Source organism: Hordeum vulgare, chromosome 3H (assembly GCF_904849725.1).
Source record: "Hordeum vulgare subsp. vulgare chromosome 3H, MorexV3_pseudomolecules_assembly, whole genome shotgun sequence".
NCBI classification, from domain to species: Eukaryota; Viridiplantae; Streptophyta; class Magnoliopsida; order Poales; family Poaceae; genus Hordeum; species Hordeum vulgare.
This window is the reverse complement of record NC_058520.1, coordinates 336,860,581-336,886,281: the sequence shown is the minus strand read 5'-3', so window position 1 is coordinate 336,886,281 and position 25,701 is coordinate 336,860,581.

Sequence of the window (25,701 nt, the reverse complement as noted above, 5' to 3'; positions counted from 1 at the left end):
CTACACGGCAATTTTAATGTTGTCAAACATGCAAGAGGTGAAGCGGAAATTAAACTACCTATCTAGGCAATTTAAATGAGGTCGGAAATGACATATAGCATCTCCGAGACGACCTCACAAGTTAATTTACAATTCTGTCCAGATCTGACCTAATGCATTTAATTGGTTGTTAAGCAGCAAAACAAACAGGTTCACGTGATTCTACGCGTCAAGGCAGGCAATCTACACGTAAAGAACATCTCCAACGGAGCTACGGATCAGAAGATACAAGCACCGCAAGATATGATGGCATGAATGCAAAATGTGTGCAACGGCGGCTACGAACACTTCATCACAAACAGCAAGAGAAAAAGAAACTACACGAGAATCTAAGCAAGTTTCATGTAGGACACGATCAAAACGGAGCTACGGTTCGAAAACTACGAGCAAAACGAGAAAACACTACAATCTGCCAAAAACAGCCACATAGCACTTTCTACGCCTCGCAACTTCGGCTACACAACTCCGATGAGCTCAAGCAAGGCATGGCACGGAAGAGGGCAAGAAGCACTACTACGAACAGCTGACAACAACTAGCGTGGCAACAAGGAGCACTAGGAAAAGAAGACACAAAATGGCATCTGACGCACTATTTCAGACTTAGTGAAAATATCACCTCCTGAAAGTGCAGTTTTCAGCCTGAAGCAATATTGACAGCAGCAAAACCTATAGCTACAGGACTCCAAACGGCATGAAACTTAACAGCATGCTAGAGGAACACAAGGGGAACAACTAACTCCATCGGACCAACCTCAAAAGAACTACAGATCTAAAGATGCAAGCCAGACAAGACAGCAACAAAATATAACAGATTCCAGACTTAGAAATATTTCAGCTCCTCTGAAACAGCACTATTCAAGCAACTTGAGGGCAGTCAAACAACACCTAAACATGCATTTCTATTGCAACCAAAAATACCAGGGACTAAACAAAACATCCGAGATCAACTCTCTAGTTGACAACTAATTCGAACGGGGCTCGGAATAAACCCTACGAATTAAACAAAAGGGCTTCACGGCAATATATCTTGCGAACTAACTTCCTCAAAAGCTAAAACTAATTGCACAGAAAAATCCACCCCGAGAACATATAAAATAAGTGGGGTTTGCAACTCAAAATAAAGCCACACATTAATGCGAGATAAAACCTCTAAACGGGGAAATAAACTACCGGTAAAACCCTACACGGAAAAATACAATGTGGCCGTTCTAAAAAAACGTAGAAATATGGTCCCTAAAACATGGACATTAATATGGTGATATAACAAGGAACCCATGCTTTCACATGGAAGCATCTGCACCTGCAACTAGCAACGCTATCAACAGGGTTAAGCAAGCAGTAACATAGCCAATCAGTGGTTTGCTAGGTTGAACGGGTTGAGGGTTAACATGGCATTGTTGAGAGGCTGATATTTAACATGTGGAAGGCAACGAGACATAGACGGTAGCAACGGTAAAACTAGCATGGCAATGATAGTAATGGTATCTGGGGAAATGATCCTCTTGCCTGAGATCCCGCTTGGAAGAAGAATGCCTCCGTGAAGCAGACGAACCGACGTAGTCGAACGGGTCCTCACAATCCGGCACGATGCGGAACTCTATCGAGACGAAGCAAACCGGAAACAAGAATCAACACACGATATTCACCACACGATGCACAACACATATGATGCATGAGCTACTGAATAAATGCAAGCCACGGCAAGACAAAACATACAATCATACCTACACATTAAGTGAAGTTCAATATGCACGAGTTGCATATTGACGAAACTTCACGTTAATTATTTAGTTCACTCCCGGTTATCTACACGGCAATTTTAATGTTGTCAAACATGCAAGAGGTGAAGTGGAAATTAAACTACCTATCTAGGCAATTTAAATGAGGTCGGAAATGACATATAGCATCTCCGAGACGACCTCACAAGTTAATTTACAATTCTGTCCAGATCTGACCTAATGCATTTAATTGGTTGTTAAGCAGCAAAACAAACAGGTTCACGTGATTCTACGCGTCAAGGCAGGCAATCTACACGTAAAGAACATCTCCAACGGAGCTACGGATCAGAAGATACAAGCACCGCAAGATATGATGGCATGAATGCAAAATGTGTGCAACGGCGGCTACGAACACTTCATCACATACAAACAGCAAGAGAAAAAGAAACTACACGAGAATCTAAGCAAGTTTCATGTAGGACACGATCAAAACGGAGCTACGGGTCGAAAACTACGAGCAAAACGAGAAAACACTACAATCTGCCAAAAACAGCCACATAGCACTTTCTACGCCTCGCAACTTCGGCTACACAACTCCGATGAGCTCAAGCAAGGCATGGCACGGAAGAGGGCAAGAAGCACTACTACGAACAGCTGACAACAACTAGCGTGGCAACAAGGAGCACTAGGAAAAGAAGACACAAAATGGCATCTGACGCACTATTTCAGACTTAGTGAAAATATCACCTCCTGAAAGTGCAGTTTTCAGCCTGAAGCAATATTGACAGCAGCAAAACCTATAGCTACAGGACTCCAAACGGCATGAAACTTAACAGCATGCTAGAGGAACACAAGGGGAACAACTAACTCCATCGGACCAACCTCAAAAGAGCTACAGATCTAAAGATGCAAGCCAGACAAGACAGCAACAAAATATAACAGATTCCAGACTTAGAAATATTTCAGCTCCTCTGAAACAGCACTATTCAAGCAACTTGAGGGCAGTCAAACAACACCTAAACATGCATTTCTATTGCAACCAAAAATACCAGGGACTAAACAAAACATCCGAGATCAACTCTCTAGTTGACAACTAATTCGAACGGGGCTCGGAATAAACCCTACGAATTAAACAAAAGGGCTTCACGGCAATATATCTTGCGAACTAACTTCCTCAAAAGCTAAAACTAATTGCACAGAAAAATCCACCCCGAGAACATATAAAATAAGTGGGGTTTGCAACTCAAAATAAAGCCACACATTAATGCGAGATAAAACCTCTAAACGGGAAAATAAACTACCGGTAAAACCCTACACGGAAAAATACGAGTGACCGCTCTAAAAAAACGTAGAAATATGGTCCCTAAAACATGGACATTAATATGGTGATATAACAAGGAACCCATGCTTTCACATGGAAGCATCTGCACCTGCAACTAGCAACGCTATCAACAGGGTTAAGCAAGCAGAAACATAGCCAATCAGTGGTTTGCTAGGTTGAACGGGTTGAGGGTTAACATGGTATTGTTGAGAGGCTGATATTTAACATGTGGTAGGCAACGAGACATAGACGGTAGCAACGGTAAAACTAGCATGGCAATGATAGTAATGGTATCTGGGGAAATGATCCTCTTGCCTGAGATCCCGCTTGGAAGAAGAATGCCTCCGTGAAGCAGACGAACCGACGTAGTCGAACGGGTCCTCACAATCCGGCACGATGCGGAACTCTATCGAGACGAAGCAAACCGGAAACAAGAATCAACACACGATATTCACCACACGATGCACAACACATATGATGCATGAGCTACTGAATAAATGCAAGCCACGGCAAGACAAAACATACAATCATACCTACACATTAAGTGAAGTTCAATATGCACGAGTTGCATATTGACGAAACTTCACGTTAATTATTTAGTTCACTCCCGGTTATCTACACGGCAATTTTAATGTTGTCAAACATGCAAGAGGTGAAGCGGAAATTAAACTACCTATCTAGGCAATTTAAATGAGGTCGGAAATGACATATAGCATCTCCGAGACGACCTCACAAGTTAATTTACAATTCTGTTCAGATCTGACCTAATGCATTTAATTGGTTGTTAAGCAGCAAAACAAACAGGTTCACGTGATTCTACGCGTCAAGGCAGGCAATCTACACGTAAAGAACATCTCCAACGGAGCTACGGATCAGAAGATACAAGCACCGCAAGATATGATGGCATGAATGCAAAATGTGTGCAACGGCGGCTACGAACACTTCATCACATACAAACAGCAAGAGAAAAAGAAACTACACGAGAATCTAAGAAAGTTTCATGTAGGACACGATCAAAACGGAGCTACGGTTCGAAAACTACGAGCAAAACGAGAAAACACTACAATCTGCCAAAAACAGCCACATAGCACTTTCTACGCCTCGCAACTTCGGCTACACAACTCCGATGAGCTCAAGCAAGGCATGGCACGGAAGAGGGCAAGAAGCACTACTACGAACAGCTGACAACAACTAGCGTGGCAACAAGGAGCACTAGGAAAAGAAGACACAAAATGGCATCTGACGCACTATTTCAGACTTAGTGAAAATATCACCTCCTGAAAGTGCAGTTTTCAGCCTGAAGCAATATTGACAGCAGCAAAACCTATAGCTACAGGACTCCAAACGGCATGAAACTTAACAGCATGCTAGAGGAACACAAGGGTAACAACTAACTCCATCGGACCAACCTCAAAAGAGCTACAGATCTAAAGATGCAAGCCAGACAAGACAGCAACAAAATATAACAGATTCCAGACTTAGAAATATTTCAGCTCCTCTGAAACAGCACTATTCAAGCAACTTGAGGGCAGTCAAACAACACCTAAACATGCATTTCTATTGCAACCAAAAATACCAGGGACTAAACAAAACATCCGAGATCAACTCTCTATTTGACAACTAATTCGAACGGGGCTCGGAATAAACCCTACGAATTAAACAAAAGGGCTTCACGGCAATATATCTTGCGAACTAACTTCCTCAAAAGCTAAAACTAATTGCACAGAAAAATCCACCCCGAGAACATATAAAATAAGTGGGGTTTGCAACTCAAAATAAAGCCACACATTAATGCGAGAAAAAACCTCTAAACGGGAAAATAAACTACCGGTAAAACCCTACACGGAAAAATACGAGTGACCGCTCTAAAAAAACGTAGAAATATGGTCCCTAAAACATGAACATTAATATGGTGATATAACAAGGAACCCATGCTTTCACATGGAAGCATCTGCACCTGCAACTAGCAACGCTATCAACAGGGTTAAGCAAGCAGTAACATAGCAAATCAGTGGTTTGCTAGGTTGAACAGGTTGAGGGTTAACATGGCATTGTTGAGAGGCTGATATTTAACATGTGGTAGGCAACGAGACATAGACGGTAGCAACGGTAAACTAGCATGGCAATGATAGTAATGGTATCTGGGGAAATGATCCTCTTGCCTGAGATCCCGCTTGGAAGAAGAATGCCTCCGTGAACCAGACGAACCGACGTAGTCGAACGGGTCCTCACAATCCGGCACGATGCGGAACTCTATCGAGACGAAGCAAACCGGAAACAAGAATCAACACACGATATTCACCACACGATGCACAACACATATGATGCATGAGCTACTGAATAAATGCAAGCCACGGCAAGACAAAACATACAATCATACCTACACATTAAGTGAAGTTCAGTATGCACGAGTTGCATATTGACGAAACTTCACGTTAATTATTTAGTTCACTCCCGGTTATCTACACGGCTATTTTAATGTTGTCAAACATGCAAGAGGTGAAGCGGAAATTAAACTACCTATCTAGGCAATTTAAATGAGGTCGGAAATGACATATAGCATCTCCGAGACGACCTCACAAGTTAATTTACAATTCTGTCCAGATCCGACCTAATGCATTTAATTGGTTGTTAAGCAGCAAAACAAATAGGTTCACGTGATTCTACGCGTCAAGGCAGGCAATCTACACGTAAAGAACATCTCCAACGGAGCTACGGATCAGAAGATACAAGCACCGCAGGATATGATGGCATGAATGCAAAATGTGTGCAACGGCGGCTACGAACACTTCATCACATACAAACAGCAAGAGAAAAAGAAACTACACGAGAATCTAAGCAAGTTTCATGTAGGACACGATCAAAACGGAGCTACGGTTAGAAAACTACGAGCAAAACGAGAAAACACTACAATCTGCCAAAAACAGCCACATAGCACTTTCTACGCCTCGCTACTTCGGCTACACAACTCCGATGAGCTCAAGCAAGGCATGGCACGGAAGAGGGCAAGAAGCACTACTACGAACAGCTGACAACAACTAGCGTGGCAACAAGGAGCACTAGGAAAAGAAGACACAAAATGGCATCTGACGCACTATTTCAGACTTAGTGAAAATATCACCTCCTGAAAGTGCAGTTTTCAGCCTGAAGCAATATTGACAGCAGCAAAACCTATAGCTACAGGACTCCAAACGGCATGAAACTTAACAGCATGCTAGAGGAACACAAGGGGAACAACTAACTCCATTGGACCAACCTCAAAAGAGCTACAGATCTAAAGATGCAAGCCAGACAAGACAGCAACAAAATATAACAGATTCCAGACTTAGAAATATTTCAGCTCCTCTGAAACAGCACTATTCAAGCAACTTGAGGGCAGTCAAACAACACCTAAACATGCATTTCTATTGCAACCAAAAATACGAGGGACTAAACAAAACATCCGAGATCAACTCTCTATTTGACAACTAATTCGAACGGGGCTCGGAATAAACCCTACGAATTAAACAAAAGGGCTTCACGGCAATATATCTTGCGAACTAACTTCCTCAAAAGCTAAAACTAATTGCACAGAAAAATCCACCCCGAGAACATATAAAATAAGTGGGGTTTGCAACTCAAAATAAAGCCACACATTAATGCGAGATAAAACCTCTAAACGGGAAAATAAACTACCGGTAAAACCCTACACGGAAAAATACGAGTGACCGCTCTAAAAAAACGTAGAAATATGGTCCCTAAAACATGGACATTAATATGGTGATATAACAAGGAACCCATGCTTTCACATGGAAGCATCTGCACCTGCAACTAGCAACGCTATCAACAGGGTTAAGCAAGCAGTAACATAGCCAATCAGTGGTTTGCTAGGTTGAACAGGTTGAGGGTTAACATGGCATTGTTGAGAGGCTGATATTTAACATGTGGTAGGCAACGAGACATAGACGGTAGCAACGGTAAAACTAGCATGGAAATGATAGTAATGGTATCTGGGGAAATGATCCTCGTGCCTGAGATCCCGCTTGGAAGAAGAATGCCTCCGTGAAGCAGACGAACCGACGTAGTCGAACGGGTCCTCACAATCCGGCACGATGCGGAACTCTATCGAGACGAAGCAAACCGGAAACAAGAATCAACACACGATATTCACCACACGATGCACAACACATATGATGCATGAGCTACTGAATAAATGCAAGCCACGGCAAGACAAAACATACAATCATACCTACACATTAAGTGAAGTTCAATATGCACGAGTTGCATATTGACGAAACTTCACGTTAATTATTTAGTTCACTCCCGGTTATCTACACGACAATTTTAATGTTGTCAAACATGCAAGAGGTGAAGCGGAAATTAAACTACCTATCTAGGCAATTTAAATGAGGTCGGAAATGACATATAGCATCTCCGAGACGACCTCACAAGTTAATTTACAATTCTGTCCAGATCTGACCTAATGCATTTAATTGGTTGTTAAGCAGCAAAACAAATAGGTTCACGTGATTCTACGCGTCAAGGCAGGCAATCTACACGTAAAGAACATCTCCAACGGAGCTACGGATCAGAAGATACAAGCACCGCAAGATATGATGACATGAATGCAAAATGTGTGCAACGGCGGCTACGAACACTTCATCACATACAAACAGCAAGAGAAAAAGAAACTACACGAGAATCTAAGCAAGTTTCATGTAGGACACGATCAAAACGGAGCTACGGTTCGAAAACTACGAGCAAAACGAGAAAACACTACAATCTGCCAAAAACAGCCACATAGCACTTTCTACGCCTCGCAACTTCGGCTACACAACTCCGATGAGCTCAAGCAAGGCATGGCACGGAAGAGGGCAAGAAGCACTACTACGAACAGCTGACAACAACTAGCGTGGCAACAAGGAGCACTAGGAAAAGAAGACACAAAATGGCATCTGACGCACTATTTCAGGCTTAGTGAAAATATCACCTCCTGAAAGTGCAGTTTTCAGCCTGAAACAATATTGACAGCAGCAAAACCTATAGCTACAGGACTCCAAACGGCATGAAACTTAACATCATGCTAGAGGAACACAAGGGGAACAACTAACTCCATCGGACCAACCTCAAAAGAGCTACAGATCTAAAGATGCAAGCCAGACAAGACAGCAACAAAATATAACAGATTCCAGACTTAGAAATATTTCAGCTCCTCTGAAACAGCACTATTCAAGCAACTTGAGGGCAGTCAAACAACACCTAAACATGCATTTCTATTGCAACCAAAAATACCAGGGACTAAACAAAACATCCGAGATCAACTCTCTAGTTGACAACTAATTCGAACGGGGCTCGGAATAAACCCTACGAATTAAACAAAAGGGCTTCACGGCAACATATCTTGCGAACTAACTTCCTCAAAAGCTAAAACTAATTGCACAGAAAAATCCACCCCGAGAACATATAAAATAAGTGGGGTTTGCAACTCAAAATAAAGCCACACATTAATGCGAGATAAAACCTCTAAACGGGAAAATAAACTACCGGTAAAACCCTACACGGAAAAATACGAGTGACCGCTCTAAAAAAACGTAGAAATATGGTCCCTAAAACATGGACATTAATATGGTGATATAACAAGGAACCCATGCTTTCACATGGAAGCATCTGCACCTGCAACTAGCAACGCTATCAACAGGGTTAAGCAAGCAGTAACATAGCCAATCAGTGGTTTGCTAGGTTGAACAGGTTGAGGGTTAACATGGCATTGTTGAGAGGCTGATATTTAACATGTGGTAGGCAACGAGACATAGACGGTAGCAACGGTAAAACTAGCATGGCAATGATAGTAATGGTATCTGGGGAAATGATCCTCTTGCCTGAGATCCCGCTTGGAAGAAGAATGCCTCCGTGAAGCAGACGAACCGACGTAGTCGAACGGGTCCTCACAATCCGGCACGATGCGGAACTCTATCGAGACGAAGCAAACCGGAAACAAGAATCAACACACGATATTCACCACACGATGCACAACACATATGATGCATGAGCTACTGAATAAATGCAAGCCACGGCAAGACAAAACATACAATCATACCTACACATTAAGTGAAGTTCAATATGCACGAGTTGCATATTGACGAAACTTCACGTTAATTATTTAGTTCACTCCCGGTTATCTACACGACAATTTTAATGTTGTCAAACATGCAAGAGGTGAAGCGGAAATTAAACTACCTATCTAGGCAATTTAAATGAGGTCGGAAATGACATATAGCATCTCCGAGACGACCTCACAAGTGAATTTACAATTCTGTCCAGATCTGACCTAATGCATTTAATTGGTTGTTAAGCAGCAAAACAAATAGGTTCACGTGATTCTACGCGTCAAGGCAGGCAATCTACACGTAAAGAACATCTCCAACGGAGCTACGGATCAGAAGATACAAGCACCGCAAGATATGATGACATGAATGCAAAATGTGTGCAACGGCGGCTACGAACACTTCATCACATACAAACAGCAAGAGAAAAAGAAACTACACGAGAATCTAAGCAAGTTTCATGTAGGACACGATCAAAACGGAGCTACGGTTCGAAAACTACGAGCAAAACGAGAAAACACTACAATCTGCCAAAAACAGCCACATAGCACTTTCTACGCCTCGCAACTTCGGCTACACAACTCCGATGAGCTCAAGCAAGGCATGGCACGGAAGAGGGCAAGAAGCAGTACTACGAACAGCTGACAACAACTAGCGTGGCAACAAGGAGCACTAGGAAAAGAAGACACAAAATGGCATCTGACGCACTATTTCAGGCTTAGTGAAAATATCACCTCCTGAAAGTGCAGTTTTCAGCCTGAAGCAATATTGACAGCAGCAAAACCTATAGCTACAGGACACCAAACGGCATGAAACTTAACAGCATGCTAGAGGAACACAAGGGGAACAACTAACTCCATTGGACCAACCTCAAAAGAGCTACAGATCTAAAGATGCAAGCCAGACAAGACAGCAACAAAATATAACAGATTCCAGACATAGAAATATTTCAGCTCCTCTGAAACAGCACTATTCAAGCAACTTGAGGGCAGTCAAACAACACCTAAACATGCATTTCTATTGCAACCAAAAATACCAGGGACTAAACAAAACATCCGAGATCAACTCTCTAGTTGACAACTAATTCGAACGGGGCTCGGAATAAACCCTACGAATTAAACAAAAGGGCTTCACGGCAACATATCTTGCGAACTCACTTCCTCAAAAGCTAAACCTAATTGCACAGAAAAATCTACCCCGAGAACATATAAAATAAGTGGGGTTTGCAACTCAAAATAAAGCCACACATTAATGCGAGATAAAACCGCTAAACGGGAAAATAAACTACCGGTAAAACCCTACACGGAAAAATACGAGTGACCGCTCTAAAAAAACGTAGAAATATGGTCCCTAAAACATGGACATTAATATGGTGATATAACAAGGAACCCATGCTTTCACATGGAAGCATCTGCACCTGCAACTAGCAACGCTATCAACAGGGTTAAGCAAGCAGTAACATAGCCAATCAGTGGTTTGCTAGGTTGAACAGGTTGAGGGTTAACATGGCATTGTTGAGAGGCTGATATTTAACATGTGGTAGGCAACGAGACATAGACGGTAGCAACGGTAAAACTAGCATGGCAATGATAGTAATGGTATCTGGGGAAATGATCCTCCTGCCTGAGATCCCGCTTGGAAGAAGAATGCCTCCGTGAAGCGGACGAACCGACGTAGTCGAACGGGTCCTCACAATCCGGCACGATGCGGAACTCTATCGAGACGAAGCAAACCGGAAACAAGAATCAACACACGATATTCACCACACGATGCACAACACATATGATGCATGAGCTACTGAATAAATGCAAGCCACGGCAAGACAAAACATACAATCATACCTACACATTAAGTGAAGTTCAATATGCACCAGTTGCATATTGACGAAACTTCACGTTAATTATTTAGTTCACTCCCGGTTATCTACACGGCAATTTTACCTACACATATGATGCATGAGCTACTGAATAGGTTCACGTGATTCTACGCGTCAAGGCAGGCAATCTACACGTAAAGAACATCTCCAACGGAGCTACGGATCAGAAGATACAAGCACCGCAAGATATGATGACATGAATGCAAAATGTGTGCAACGGCGGCTACGAACACTTCATCACATACAAACAGCAAGAGAAAAAGAAACTACACGAGAATCTAAGCAAGTTTCATGTAGGACACGATCAAAACGGAGCTACGGTTCGAAAACTACGAGCAAAACGAGAAAACACTACAATCTGCCAAAAACAGCCACATAGCACTTTCTACGCCTCGCAACTTCGGCTACACAACTCCGATGAGCTCAAGCAAGGCATGGCACGGAAGAGGGCAAGAAGCAGTACTACGAACAGCTGACAACAACTAGCGTGGCAACAAGGAGCACTAGGAAAAGAAGACACAAAATGGCATCTGACGCACTATTTCAGGCTTAGTGAAAATATCACCTCCTGAAAGTGCAGTTTTCAGCCTGAAGCAATATTGACAGCAGCAAAACCTATAGCTACAGGACACCAAACGGCATGAAACTTAACAGCATGCTAGAGGAACACAAGGGGAACAACTAACTCCATTGGACCAACCTCAAAAGAGCTACAGATCTAAAGATGCAAGCCAGACAAGACAGCAACAAAATATAACAGATTCCAGACTTTGAAATATTTCAGCTCCTCTGAAACAGCACTATTCAAGCAACTTGAGGGCAGTCAAACAACACCTAAACATGCATTTCTATTGCAACCAAAAATACCAGGGACTAAACAAAACATCCAAGATCAACTCTCTATTTGACAACTAATTCGAACGGGGCTCGGAATAAACCCTACGAATTAAACAAAAGGGCTTCACGGCAACATATCTTGCGAACTAACTTCCTCAAAAGCTAAAACTAATTGCACAGAAAAATCCACCCCGAGAACATATAAAATAAGTGGGGTTTGCAACTCAAAATAAAGCCACACATTAATGCGAGATAAAACCTCTAAACGGGAAAATAAACTACCGGTAAAACCCTACACGGAAAAATACGAGTGACCGCTCTAAAAAAACGTAGAAATATGGTCCCTAAAACATGGACATTAATATGGTGATATAACAAGGAACCCATGATTTCACATAGAAGCATCTGCACCTGCAACTAGCAACGCTATCAACAGGGTTAAGCAAGCAGTAACATAGCCAATCAGTGGTTTGCTAGGTTGAACAGGTTGAGGGTTAACATGGCATTGTTGAGAGGCTGATATTTAACATGTGGTAGGCAACGAGACATAGACGGTAGCAACGGTAAAACTAGCATGGCAATGATAGTAATGGTATCTGGGGAAATGATCCTCTTGCCTGAGATCCCGCTTGGAAGAAGAATGCCTCCGTGAAGCAGACGAACCGACGTAGTCGAACGGGTCCTCACAATCCGGCACGATGCGGAACTCTATCGAGACGAAGCAAACCGGAAACAAGAATCAACACACGATATTCACCACACGAGGCACAACACATATGATGCATGAGCTACTGAATAAATGCAAGCCACGGCAAGACAAAACATACAATCATACCTACACATTAAGTGAAGTTCAATATGCACGAGTTGCATATTGACGAAACTTCACGTTAATTATTTAGTTCACTCCCGGTTATCTACACGACAATTTTAATGTTGTCAAACATGCAAGAGGTGAAGCGGAAATTAAACTACCTATCTAGGCAATTTAAATGAGGTCGGAAATGACATATAGCATCTCCGAGACGACCTCACATGTTAATTTACAATTCTTTCCAGATCTGACCTAATGCATTTAATTGGTTGTTAAGAAGCAAAACAAATAGGTTCACGTGATTCTACGCGTCAAGGCAGGCAATCTACACGTAAAGAACATCTCCAACGGAGCTACGGATCAGAAGATACAAGCACCGCAAGATATGATGGCATGAATGCAAAATGTGTGCAACGGCGGCTACGAACACTTCATCACATACAAACAGCAAGAGAAAAAGAAACTACACGAGAATCTAAGAAAGTTTCATGTAGGACACGATCAAAACGGAGCTACGGTTCGAAAACTACGAGCAAAACGAGAAAACACTACAATCTGCCAAAAAAAATCACATAGCACTTTCTACGCCTCGCAACTTCGGCTACACAACTCCGATGAGCTCAAGCAAGGCATGGCACGGAAGAGGGCAAGAAGAACTACTACGAACAGCTGACAACAACTAGCGTGGCAACAAGGAGCACTAGGAAAAGAAGACACAAAATGGCATCTGACGCACTATTTCAGACTTAGTGAAAATATCACCTCCTGAAAGTGCAGTTTTCAGCCTGAAGCAATATTGACAGTAGAAAAACCTATAGCTACAGGACACCAAACGGCATGAAACTTAAAAGCATGCGAGAGGAACACAAGGGGAACAACTAACTCCATTGGACCAACCTCAAAAGAGCTACAGATCTAAAGATGCAAGCCAGACAAGACAGCAACAAAATATAACAGATTCCAGACTTTGAAATATTTCAGCTCCTCTGAAACAGCACTATTCAAGCAACTTGAGGGCAGTCAAACAACACCTAAACATGCATTTCTATTGCAACCAAAAATACCAGGGACTAAACAAAACATCCGAGATCAACTCTCTAGTTGACAACTAATTCGAACGGGGCTCGGAATAAACCCTACGAATTAAACAAAAGGGCTTCACGGCAATATATCTTGCGAACTAACTTCCTCAAAAGCTAAAACTAATTGCACAGAAAAATCCACCCCGGGAACATATAAAATAAGTGGGGTTTGCAACTCAAAATAAAGCCACACATTAATGCGAGATAAAACCTCTAAACGGGAAAATAAACTACCGGTAAAACCCTACACGAAAAAATACGAGTGACCGCTCTAAAAAAACGTAGAAATATGGTCCCTAAAACATGGACATTAATATGGTGATATAACAAGGAACCCATGCTTTCACATGGAAGCATCTGCACCTGCAACTAGCAACGCTATCAACAGGGTTAAGCAAGCAGTAACATAGCCAATCAGTGGTTTGCTAGGTTGAACAGGTTGAGGGTTAACATGGCATTGTTGAGAGGCTGATATTTAACATGTGGTAGGCAACGAGACATAGACGGTAGCAACGGTAAAACTAGCATGGCAATGATAGTAATGGTATCTGGGGAAATGATCCTCTTGCCTGAGATCCCGCTCGGAAGAAGAATGCCTCCGTGAAGCAGACGAACCGACGTAGTCGAACGGGTCCTCACAATCCGGCACGATGCGAAACTCTATCGAGACGAAGCAAACCGGAAACAAGAATCAACACACGATATTCACCACACGATGCACAACACATATGATGCATGAGCTACTGAATAAATGCAACCCACGGCAAGACAAAACATACAATCATACCTACACATTAAGTGAAGTTCAATATGCACGAGTTGCATATTGACGAAACTTCACGTTAATTATTTAGTTCACTCCCGGTTATCTACACGGCAATTTTAATGTTGTCAAACATGCAAGAGGTGAAGCGGAAATTAAACTACCTATCTAGGCAATTTAAATGAGGTCGGAAATGACATATAGCATCTCCGAGACGACCTCACAAGTTAATTTACAATTCTGTCCAGATCTGACCTAATGCATTTAATTGGTTGTTAAGCAGCAAAACAAATAGGTTCACGTGATTCTACGCGTCAAGGCAGGCAATCTACACGTAAAGAACATCTCCAACGGAGCTACGGATCAGAAGATACAAGCACAGCAACATATGATGGCATGAATGCAAAATGTGTGCAACGGCGGCTATGAACACTTCATCACATACAAACAGCAAGAGAAAAAGAAACTACACGAGAATCTAAGCAAGTTTCATGTAGGACACGATCAAAACGGAGCTACGGTTCGAAAACTACGAGCAGAACGAGAAAACACTACAATCTGCCAAAAACAGCCACATAGCACTTTCTACGCCTCGCAACTTCGGCTACACAACTCCGATGAGCTCAAGCAAGGCATGGCACGGAAGAGGGCAAGAAGCACTACTACGAACAGCTGACAACAACTAGCGTGGCAACAAGGAGCACTAGGAAAAGAAGACACAAAATGGCATCTGACGCACTATTTCAGGCTTAGTGAAAATATCACCTCCTGAAAGTGCAGTTTTCAGCCTGAAGCAATATTGACAGCAGAAAAACCTATAGCTACAGGACTCCAAACGGCATGAAACTTAACAGCATGCTAGAGGAACACAAGGGGAACAACTAACTCCATTGGACCAACCTCAAAAGAGCTACAGATCTAAAGATGCAAGCCAGACAAGACAGCAACAAAATATAACAGATTCCAGACTTTGAAATATTTCAGCTCCTCTGAAACAGCACTATTCAAGCAACTTGAGGGCAGTCAAACAACACCTAAACATGCATTTCTATTGCAACCAAAAATACCAGGGACTAAACAAAACATCCGAGATCAACTCTCTAGTTGACAACTAATTCGAACGGGGCTCGGAATAAACCCTACGAATTAAACAAAAGGGCTTCACGGCAATATATCTTGCGAACTAACTTCCTCAAAAGCTAAAACTAATTGCACAGAAAAATCCACCCCGAGAACATATAAAATAAGTGGGGTTTGCAACTCAAAATAAAGCCACACATTAATGCGAGATAAAACCTCTAAACGGGAAAATAAACTACCGGTAAAACCCTACACGGAAAAATACGAGTGACCGCTCTAAAAAAACGTAGAAATATGGTCCCTAAAACATGGACATTAATATGGTGATATAACAAGGAACCCATGCTTTCACATGGAAGCATCTGCACCTGCAACTAGCAACGCTATCAACAGGGTTAAGCAAGCAGTAACATAGCCAATCAGTGGTTTGCTAGGTTGAACAGGTTGAGGGTTAACATGGCATTGTTGAGAGGCTGATATTTAACATGTGGTAGGCAACGAGACATAGACGGTAGCAACGGTAAAACTAGCATGGCAATGATAGTAATGGTATCTGGGGAAATGATCCTCTTGCCTGAGATCCCGCTTGGAAGAAGAATGCCTCCGTGAAGCAGACGAACCGACGTAGTCGAACGGGTCCTCACAATCCGGCACGATGCGGAACTCTATTGAGACGAAGCAAACCGGAAACAAGAATCAACACACGATATTCACCACACGATGCACAACACATATGATGCATGAGCTACTGAATAAATGCAAGCCACGGCAAGACAAAACATACAATCATACCTACACATTAAGTGAAGTTCAATATGCACGAGTTGCATATTGACGAAACTTCACGTTAATTATTTATTTCACTCCCGGTTATCTACACGGCAATTTTAATGTTGTCAACCGTGCAAGAGGTGAAGCGGAAATTAAACTACCTATCTAGGCAATTTAAATGAGGTCGGAAATGACATATAGCATCTCCGAGACGACCTCACATGTTAATTTACAATTCTTTCCAGATCTGACCTAATGCATTTAATTGGTTGTTAAGCAGCAAAACAAATAGGTTCACGTGATTCTACGCGTCAAGGCAGGCAATCTACACGTAAAGAACATCTCCAACGGAGCTACGGATCAGAAGATACAAGCACCGCAAGATATGATGGCATGAATGCAAAATGTGTGCAACGGCGGCTACGAACACTTCATCACATACAAACAGCAAGAGAAAAAGAAACTACACGAGAATCTATGAAAGTTTCATGTAGGACACGATCAAAACGGAGCTACGGTTCGAAAACTACGAGCAAAACGAGAAAACACTACAATCTGCCAAAAAAAATCACATAGCACTTTCTACGCCTCGCAACTTCGGCTACACAACTCCGATGAGCTCAAGCAAGGCATGGCACGGAAGAGGGCAAGAAGAACTACTACGAACAGCTGACAACAACTAGCGTGGCAACAAGGAGCACTAGGAAAAGAAGACACAAAATGGCATCTGACGCACTATTTCAGACTTAGTGAAAATATCACCTCCTGAAAGTGCAGTTTTCAGCCTGAAGCAATATTGACAGCAGAAAAACCTATAGCTACAGGACTCCAAACGGCATGAAACTTAAAAGCATGCTATAGGAACACAAGGGGAACAACTAACTCCATTGGACCAACCTCAAAAGAGCTACAGATCTAAAGATGCAAGCCAGACAAGACAGCAACAAAATATAACAGATTCCAGACTTAGAAATATTTCAGCTCCTCTGAAACAGCACTATTCAAGCAACTTGAGGGCAGTCAAACAACACCTAAACATGCATTTCTATTGCAACCAAATATACCAGGGACTAAACAAAACATCCGAGATCAACTCTCTAGTTGACAACTAATTCGAACGGGGCTCGGAATAAACCCTACGAATTAAACAAAAGGGCTTCACGGCAATATATCTTGCGAACTAACTTCCTCAAAAGCTAAAACTAATTGCACAGAAAAATCCACCCCGGGAACATATAAAATAAGTGGGGTTTGCAACTCAAAATAAAGCCACACATTAATGCGAGATAAAACCTCTAAACGGGAAAATAAACTACCGGTAAAACCCTACACGAAAAAATGCGAGTGACCGCTCTAAAAAAACGTAGAAATATGGTCCCTAAAACATGGACATTAATATGGTGATATAACAAGGAACCCATGCTTTCACATGGAAGCATCTGCACCTGCAACTAGCAACGCTATCAACAGGGTTAAGCAAGCAGTAACATAGCCAATCAGTGGTTTGCTAGGTTGAACAGGTTGAGGGTTAACATGGCATTGTTGAGAGGCTGATATTTAACATGTGGTAGGCAACGAGACATAGACGGTAGCAACGGTAAAACTAGCATGGCAATGATAGTAATGGTATCTGGGGAAATGATCCTCTTGCCTGAGATCCCGCTTGGAAGAAGAATGCCTCCGTGAAGCAGACGAACCGACGTAGTCGAACGGGTCCTCACAATCCGGCACGATGCGGAACTCTATCGAGACGAAGCAAACCGGAAACAAGAATCAACACACGATATTCACCACACGATGCACAACACATATGATGCATGAGCTACTGAATAAATGCAAGCCACGGCAAGACAAAACATACAATCATACCTACACATTAAGTGAAGTTCAATATGCACGAGTTGCATATTGACGAAACTTCACGTTAATTATTTAGTTCACTCCCGGTTATCTACACGGCAATTTTAATGTTGTCAGACATGCAAGAGGTGAAGCGGAAATTAAACTACCTATCTAGGCAATTTAAATGAGGTCGGAAATGACATATAGCATCTCCGAGACGACCTCACAAGTTAATTTACAATTCTGTCCAGATCTGACCTAATGCATTTAATTGGTTGTTAAGCAGCAAAACAAACAGGTTCACGTGATTCTACGCGTCAAGGCAGGCAATCTACACGTAAAGAACATCTCCAACGGAGCTACGGATCAGAAGATACAAGCACAGCAACATATGATGGCATGAATGCAAAATGTGTGCAACGGCGGCTACGAACACTTCATCACATACAAACAGCAAGAGAAAAACAAACTACACGAGAATCTAAGCAAGTTTCATGTAGGACACGATCAAAACGGAGCTACGGTTCGAAAACTACGAGCAAAACGAGAAAACACTACAATCTGCCAAAAACAGCCACATAGCACTTTCTACGCCTCGCAACTTCGGCTACACAACTCCGATGAGCTCAAGCAAGGCATGGCACGGAAGAGGGCAAGAAGCACTACTACGAACAGCTGACAACAACTAGCGTGGCAACAAGGAGCACTAGGAAAAGAAGACACAAAATGGCATCTGACGCACTATTTCAGGCTTAGTGAAAATATCAGCTCCTGAAAGTGCAGTTTTCAGCCTGAAGCAATATTGACAGCAGCAAAACCTATAGCTACAGGACTCCAAACGGCATGAAACTTAACATCATGCTAGAGGAACACAAGGGGAACAACTAACTCCATTGGACCAACCTCAAAAGAGCAACAGATCTAGAGGTGCAAGCCAGACAAGACAGCAACAAAATATAACAGATTCCAGACTTAGAAATATTTCAGCTCCTCTGAAACAGCACTATTCAAGCAACTTGAGGGCAGTCAAACAACACCTAAACATGCATTTCTATTGCAACCAAAAATACCAGGGACTAAACAAAACATCCGAGATCAACTCTCTATTTGACAACTAATTCGAACAGGGCTCGGAATAAACCCTACGAATTAAACAAAAGGACTTCACGGCAATATATCTTGCGAACTAACTTCCTCAAAAGCTAAAACTAATTGCACAGAAAAATCCACCCCGAGAACATATAAAATAAGTGGGGTTTGCACCTCAAAATAAAGCCACACATTAATGCGAGATAAAACCTCTAAACGGGAAAATAAACTACCGGTAAAACCCTACACGGAAAAATACGAGTGACCGCTCTAAAAAAACGTAGAAATATGGTCCCTAAAACATGGACATTAATATGGTGATATAACAAGAAACCCATGCTTTCACATGGAAGCATCTGCACCTGCAACTAGCAACGCTATCAACAGGGTTAAGCAAGCAGTAACATAGCCAATCAGTGGTTTGCTAGGTTGAACAGGTTGAGGGTTAACATGGCATTGTTGAGAGGCTGATATTTAACATGTGGTAGGCAACGAGACATAGACGGTAGCAACGGTAAAACTAGCATGGCAATGATAGTAATGGTATCTGGGGAAATGATCCTCTTGCCTGAGATCCCGCTTGGAAGAAGAATGCCTCCGTGAAGCAGACGAACCGACGTAGTCGAACGGGTCCTCACAATCCGGCACGATGCGGAACTCTATCGAGACGAAGCAAACCGGAAACAAGAATCAACACACGATATTCACCACACGATGCACAACAGATATGATGCATGAGCTACTGACTAAATGCAAGGCACGGCAAGATAAACATACAATCATACCTACACATTAAGTGAAGTTCAATATGCACGAGTTGCATATTGACGAAACTTCACGTTAATTATTTAGTTCACTCCCGGTTATCTACACGGCAATTTTAATGTTGTCAAACATGCAAGAGGTGAAGCGGAAATTAAACTACCTATCTAGGCAATTTAAATGAGGTCGGAAATGACATATAGCATCTCCGAGACGACCTCACAAGTTAATTTACAATTCTGTCCAGATCTGACCTAATGCATTTAATTGGTTGTTAAGCAGCAAAACAAACAGGTTCACGTGATTCTACGCGTCAAGGCAGGCAATCTACACGTAAAGAACATCTCCAACGGAGCTACGGATCAGAAGATACAAGCACCGCAAGATATGATGGCATTAATGCAAAATGTGTGCAACGGCGGCTACGAACACTTCATCACATACAAACAGCAAGAGAAAAACAAACTACACGAGAATCTAAGCAAGTTTCATGTAGGACACGATCAAAACGGAGCTACGGTTCGAAAACTACGAGCAAAACGAGAAAACACTACAATCTGCCAAAAACAGCCACATAGCACTTTCTACGCCTCGCAACTTCGGCTACACAACTCCGATGAGCTCAAGCAAGGCATGGCACGGAAGAGGGCAAGAAGCACTACTACGAACAGCTGACAACAACTAGCGTGGCAACAAGGAGCACTAGGAAAAGAAGACACAAAATGGCATCTGACGCACTATTTCAGGCTTAGTGAAAATATCAGCTCCTGAAAGTGCAGTTTTCAGCCTGAAGCAATATTGACAGCAGCAAAACCTATAGCTACAGGACTCCAAACGGCATGAAACTTAACATCATGCTAGAGGAACACAAGGGGAACAACTAACTCCATTGGACCAACCTCAAAAGAGCAACAGATCTAGAGGTGCAAGCCAGACAAGACAGCAACAAAATATAACAGATTCCAGACTTAGAAATATTTCAGCTCCTCTGAAACAGCACTATTCAAGCAACTTGAGGGCAGTCAAACAACACCTAAACATGCATTTCTATTGCAACCAAAAATACCAGGGACTAAACAAAACATCCGAGATCAACTCTCTATTTGACAACTAATTCGAACAGGGCTCGGAATAAACCCTACGAATTAAACAAAAGGACTTCACGGCAATATATCTTGCGAACTAACTTCCTCAAAAGCTAAAACTAATTGCACAGAAAAATCCACCCCGAGAACATATAAAATAAGTGGGGTTTGCACCTCAAAATAAAGCCACACATTAATGCGAGATAAAACCTCTAAACGGGAAAATAAACTACCGGTAAAACCCTACACGGAAAAATACGAGTGACCGCTCTAAAAAAACGTAGAAATATGGTCCCTAAAACATGGACATTAATATGGTGATATAACAAGAAACCCATGCTTTCACATGGAAGCATCTGCACCTGCAACTAGCAACGCTATCAACAGGGTTAAGCAAGCAGTAACATAGCCAATCAGTGGTTTGCTAGGTTGAACAGGTTGAGGGTTAACATGGCATTGTTGAGAGGCTGATATTTAACATGTGGTAGGCAACGAGACATAGACGGTAGCAACGGTAAAACTAGCATGGCAATGATAGTAATGGTATCTGGGGAAATGATCCTCTTGCCTGAGATCCCGCTTGGAAGAAGAATGCCTCCGTGAAGCAGACGAACCGACGTAGTCGAACGGGTCCTCACAATCCGGCACGATGCGGAACTCTATCGAGACGAAGCAAACCGGAAACAAGAATCAACACACGATATTCACCGCACGATGCACAACAGATATGATGCATGAGCTACTGACTAAATGCAAGGCACGGCAAGATAAACATACAATCATACCTACACATTAAGTGAAGTTCAATATGCACGAGTTGCATATTGACGAAACTTCACGTTAATTATTTTGTTCACTCCCGGTTATCTACACGGCAATTTTAATGTTGTCAAACATGCAAGAGGTGAAGCGGAAATTAAACTACCTATCTAGGCAATTTAAATGAGGTCGGAAATGACATATAGCATCTCCGAGACGACCTCACAAGTTAATTTACAATTCTGTCCAGATCTGACCTAATGCATTTAATTGGTTGTTAAGCAGCAAAACAAATAGGTTCACGTGATTTTACGCGTCAAGGCAGGCAATCTACACGTAAAGAACATCTCCAACGGAGCTACGGATCAGAAGATACAAGCACCGCAAGATATGATGGCATGAATGCAAAATGTGTGCAACGGCGGCTACAAACACTTCATCACATACAAACAGAAAGAGAAAAAGAAACTACACGAGAATCTAAGCAAGTTTCATGTAGGACACGATCAAAACGGAGCTACGGTTCGAAAACTACGAGCAAAACGAGAAAACACTACAATCTGCCAAAAACAGCCACATAGCACTTTCTACGCCTCGCAACTTCGGCTACACAACTCCGATGAGCTCAAGCAAGGCATGGCACGGAAGAGGGCAAGAAGCACTACTACGAACAGCTGACAACAACTAGCGTGGCAACAAGGAGCACTAGGAAAAGAAGACACAAAATGGCATCTGACGCACTATTTCAGGCTTAGTGAAAATATCACCTCCTGAAAGTGCAGTTTTCAGCCTGAAACAATATTGACAGCAGCAAAACCTATAGCTACAGGACTCCAAACGGCATGAAACTTAACATCATGCTAGAGGAACACAAGGGGAACAACTAACTCCATCGGACCAACCTCAAAAGAGCTACAGATCTAAAGATGCAAGCCAGACAAGACAGCAACAAAATATAACAGATTCCAGACTTAGAAATATTTCAGCTCCTCTGAAACAGCACTATTCAAGCAACTTGAGGGCAGTCAAACAACACCTAAACGTGCATTTCTATTGCAACCAAAAATACCAGGGACTAAACAAAACATCCGAGATCAACTCTCTATTTGACAACTAATTCGAACGGGGCTCGGAATAAACCCTACGAATTAAACAAAAGTGCTTAACGGCAATATATCTTGCGAACTAACTTCCTCAAAAGCTAAAACTAATTGCACAGAAAAATCCACCCCGAGAACATATAAAATAAGTGGGGTTTGCAACTCAAAATAAAGCCACACATTAATGCGAGATAAAACCTCTAAACGGGAAAATAAACTACCGGTAAAACCCTACACGGAAAAATACGAGTGACCGCTCTAAAAAAACGTAGAAATATGGTCCCTAAAACATGGACATTAATATGGTGATATAACAAGGAACCCATGCTTTCACATGGAAGCATCTGCACCTGCAACTAGCAACGCTATCAACAGGGTTAAGCAAGCAGTAACATAGCCAATTAGTGGTTTGCTAGGTTGAACAGGTTGAGGGTTAACATGGCATTGTTGAGAGGCTGATATTTAACATGTGGTAGGCAACGAGACATAGACGGTAGCAACGGTAAAACTAGCATGGCAATGATAGTAATGGTATCTGGGGAAATGATCCTCTTGCCTGAGATCCCGCTTGGAAGAAGAATGCCTCCGTGAAGCAGACGAACCGACGTAGTCGAACGGGTCCTCACAATCCGGCACGATGCGGAACTCTATCGAGACGAAGCAAACCGGAAACAAGAATCAACACACGATATTCACCACACGATGCACAACAGATATGATGCATGAGCTACTGACTAAATGCAAGGCACGGCAAGACAAAACATACAATCATACCTACACATTAAGTGAAGTTCAATATGCACGAGTTGCATATTGACGAAACTTCACGTTAATTATTTAGTTCACTCCCGGTTATCTACACGGCAATTTTAATGTTGTCAAACATGCAAGAGGTGAAGCGGAAATTAAACTACCTATCTAGGCAATTTAAATGAGGTCGGAAATGACATATAGCATCTCCGAGACGACCTCACAAGTTAATTTACAATTCTGTCCAGATCTGACCTAATGCATTTAATTGGTTGTTAAGCAGCAAAACAAATAGGTTCACGTGATTTTACGCGTCAAGGCAGGCAATCTACACGTAAAGAACATCTCCAACGGAGCTACGGATCAGAAGATACAAGCACCGCAAGATATGATGGCATGAATGCAAAATGTGTGCAACGGCGGCTACGAACACTTCATCACATACAAACAGAAAGAGAAAAAGAAACTACACGAGAATCTAAGCAAGTTTCATGTAGGACACGATCAAAACGGAGCTACGGTTCGAAAACTACGAGCAAAACGAGAAAACACTACAATCTGCCAAAAACAGCCACATAGCACTTTCTACGCCTCGCAACTTCGGCTACACAACTCCGATGAGCTCAAGCAAGGAATGGCACGGAAGAGGGAAAGAAGCACTACTACGAACAGCTGACAACAACTAGCGTGGCAACAAGGAGCACTAGGAAAAGAAGACACAAAATGGCATCTGACGCACTATTTCAGGCTTAGTGAAAATATCACCTCCTGAAAGTGCAGTTTTCAGCCTGAAGCAATATTGACAGCAGCAAAACCTATAGCTACAGGACTCCAAACGGCATGAAACTTAACATCATGCTAGAGGAACACAAGGGGAACAACTAACTCCATCGGACCAACCTCAAAAGAGCTACAGATCTAAAGATGCAAGCCAGACAAGACAGCAACAAAATATAACAGATTCCAGACTTAGAAATATTTCAGCTCCTCTGAAACAGCACTATTCAAGCAACTTGAGGGCAGTCAAACAACACCTAAACGTGCATTTCTATTGCAACCAAAAATACCAGGGACTAAACAAAACATCCGAGATCAACTCTCTATTTGACAACTAATTCGAACGGGGCTCGGAATAAACCCTACGAATTAAACAAAAGTGCTTAACGGCAATATATCTTGCGAACTAACTTCCTCAAAAGCTAAAACTAATTGCACAGAAAAATCCACCCCGAGAACATATAAAATAAGTGGGGTTTGCAACTCAAAATAAAGCCACACATTAATGCGAGATAAAACCTCTAAACGGGAAAATAAACTACCGGTAAAACCCTACACGGAAAAATACCAGTGACCGCTCTAAAAAAACGTAGAAATATGGTCCCTAAAACATGGACATTAATATGGTGATATAACAAGGAACCCATGCTTTCACATGGAAGCATCTGCACCTGCAACTAGCAACGCTATCAACAGGGTTAAGCAAGCAGTAACATAGCCAATCAGTGGTTTGCTAGGTTGAACAGGTTGAGGGTTAACATGGCATTGTTGAGAGGCTGATATTTAACATGTGGTAGGCAACGAGACATAGACGGCAGCAACGGTAAAACTAGCATGGCAATGATAGTAATGGTATCTGGGGAAATGATCCTCTTGCCTGAGATCCCGCTTGGAAGAAGAATGCCTCCGTGAAGCAGACGAACCGACGTAGTCGAACGGGTCCTCACAATCCGGCACGATGCGGAACTCTATCGAGACGAAGCAAACCGGAAACAAGAATCAACACACGATATTCACCACACGATGCACAACACATATGATGCATGAGCTACTGAATAAATGCAAGCCACGGCAAGACAAAACATACAATCATACCTACACATTAAGTGAAGTTCAATATGCACGAGTTGCATATTGACGAAACTTCACGTTA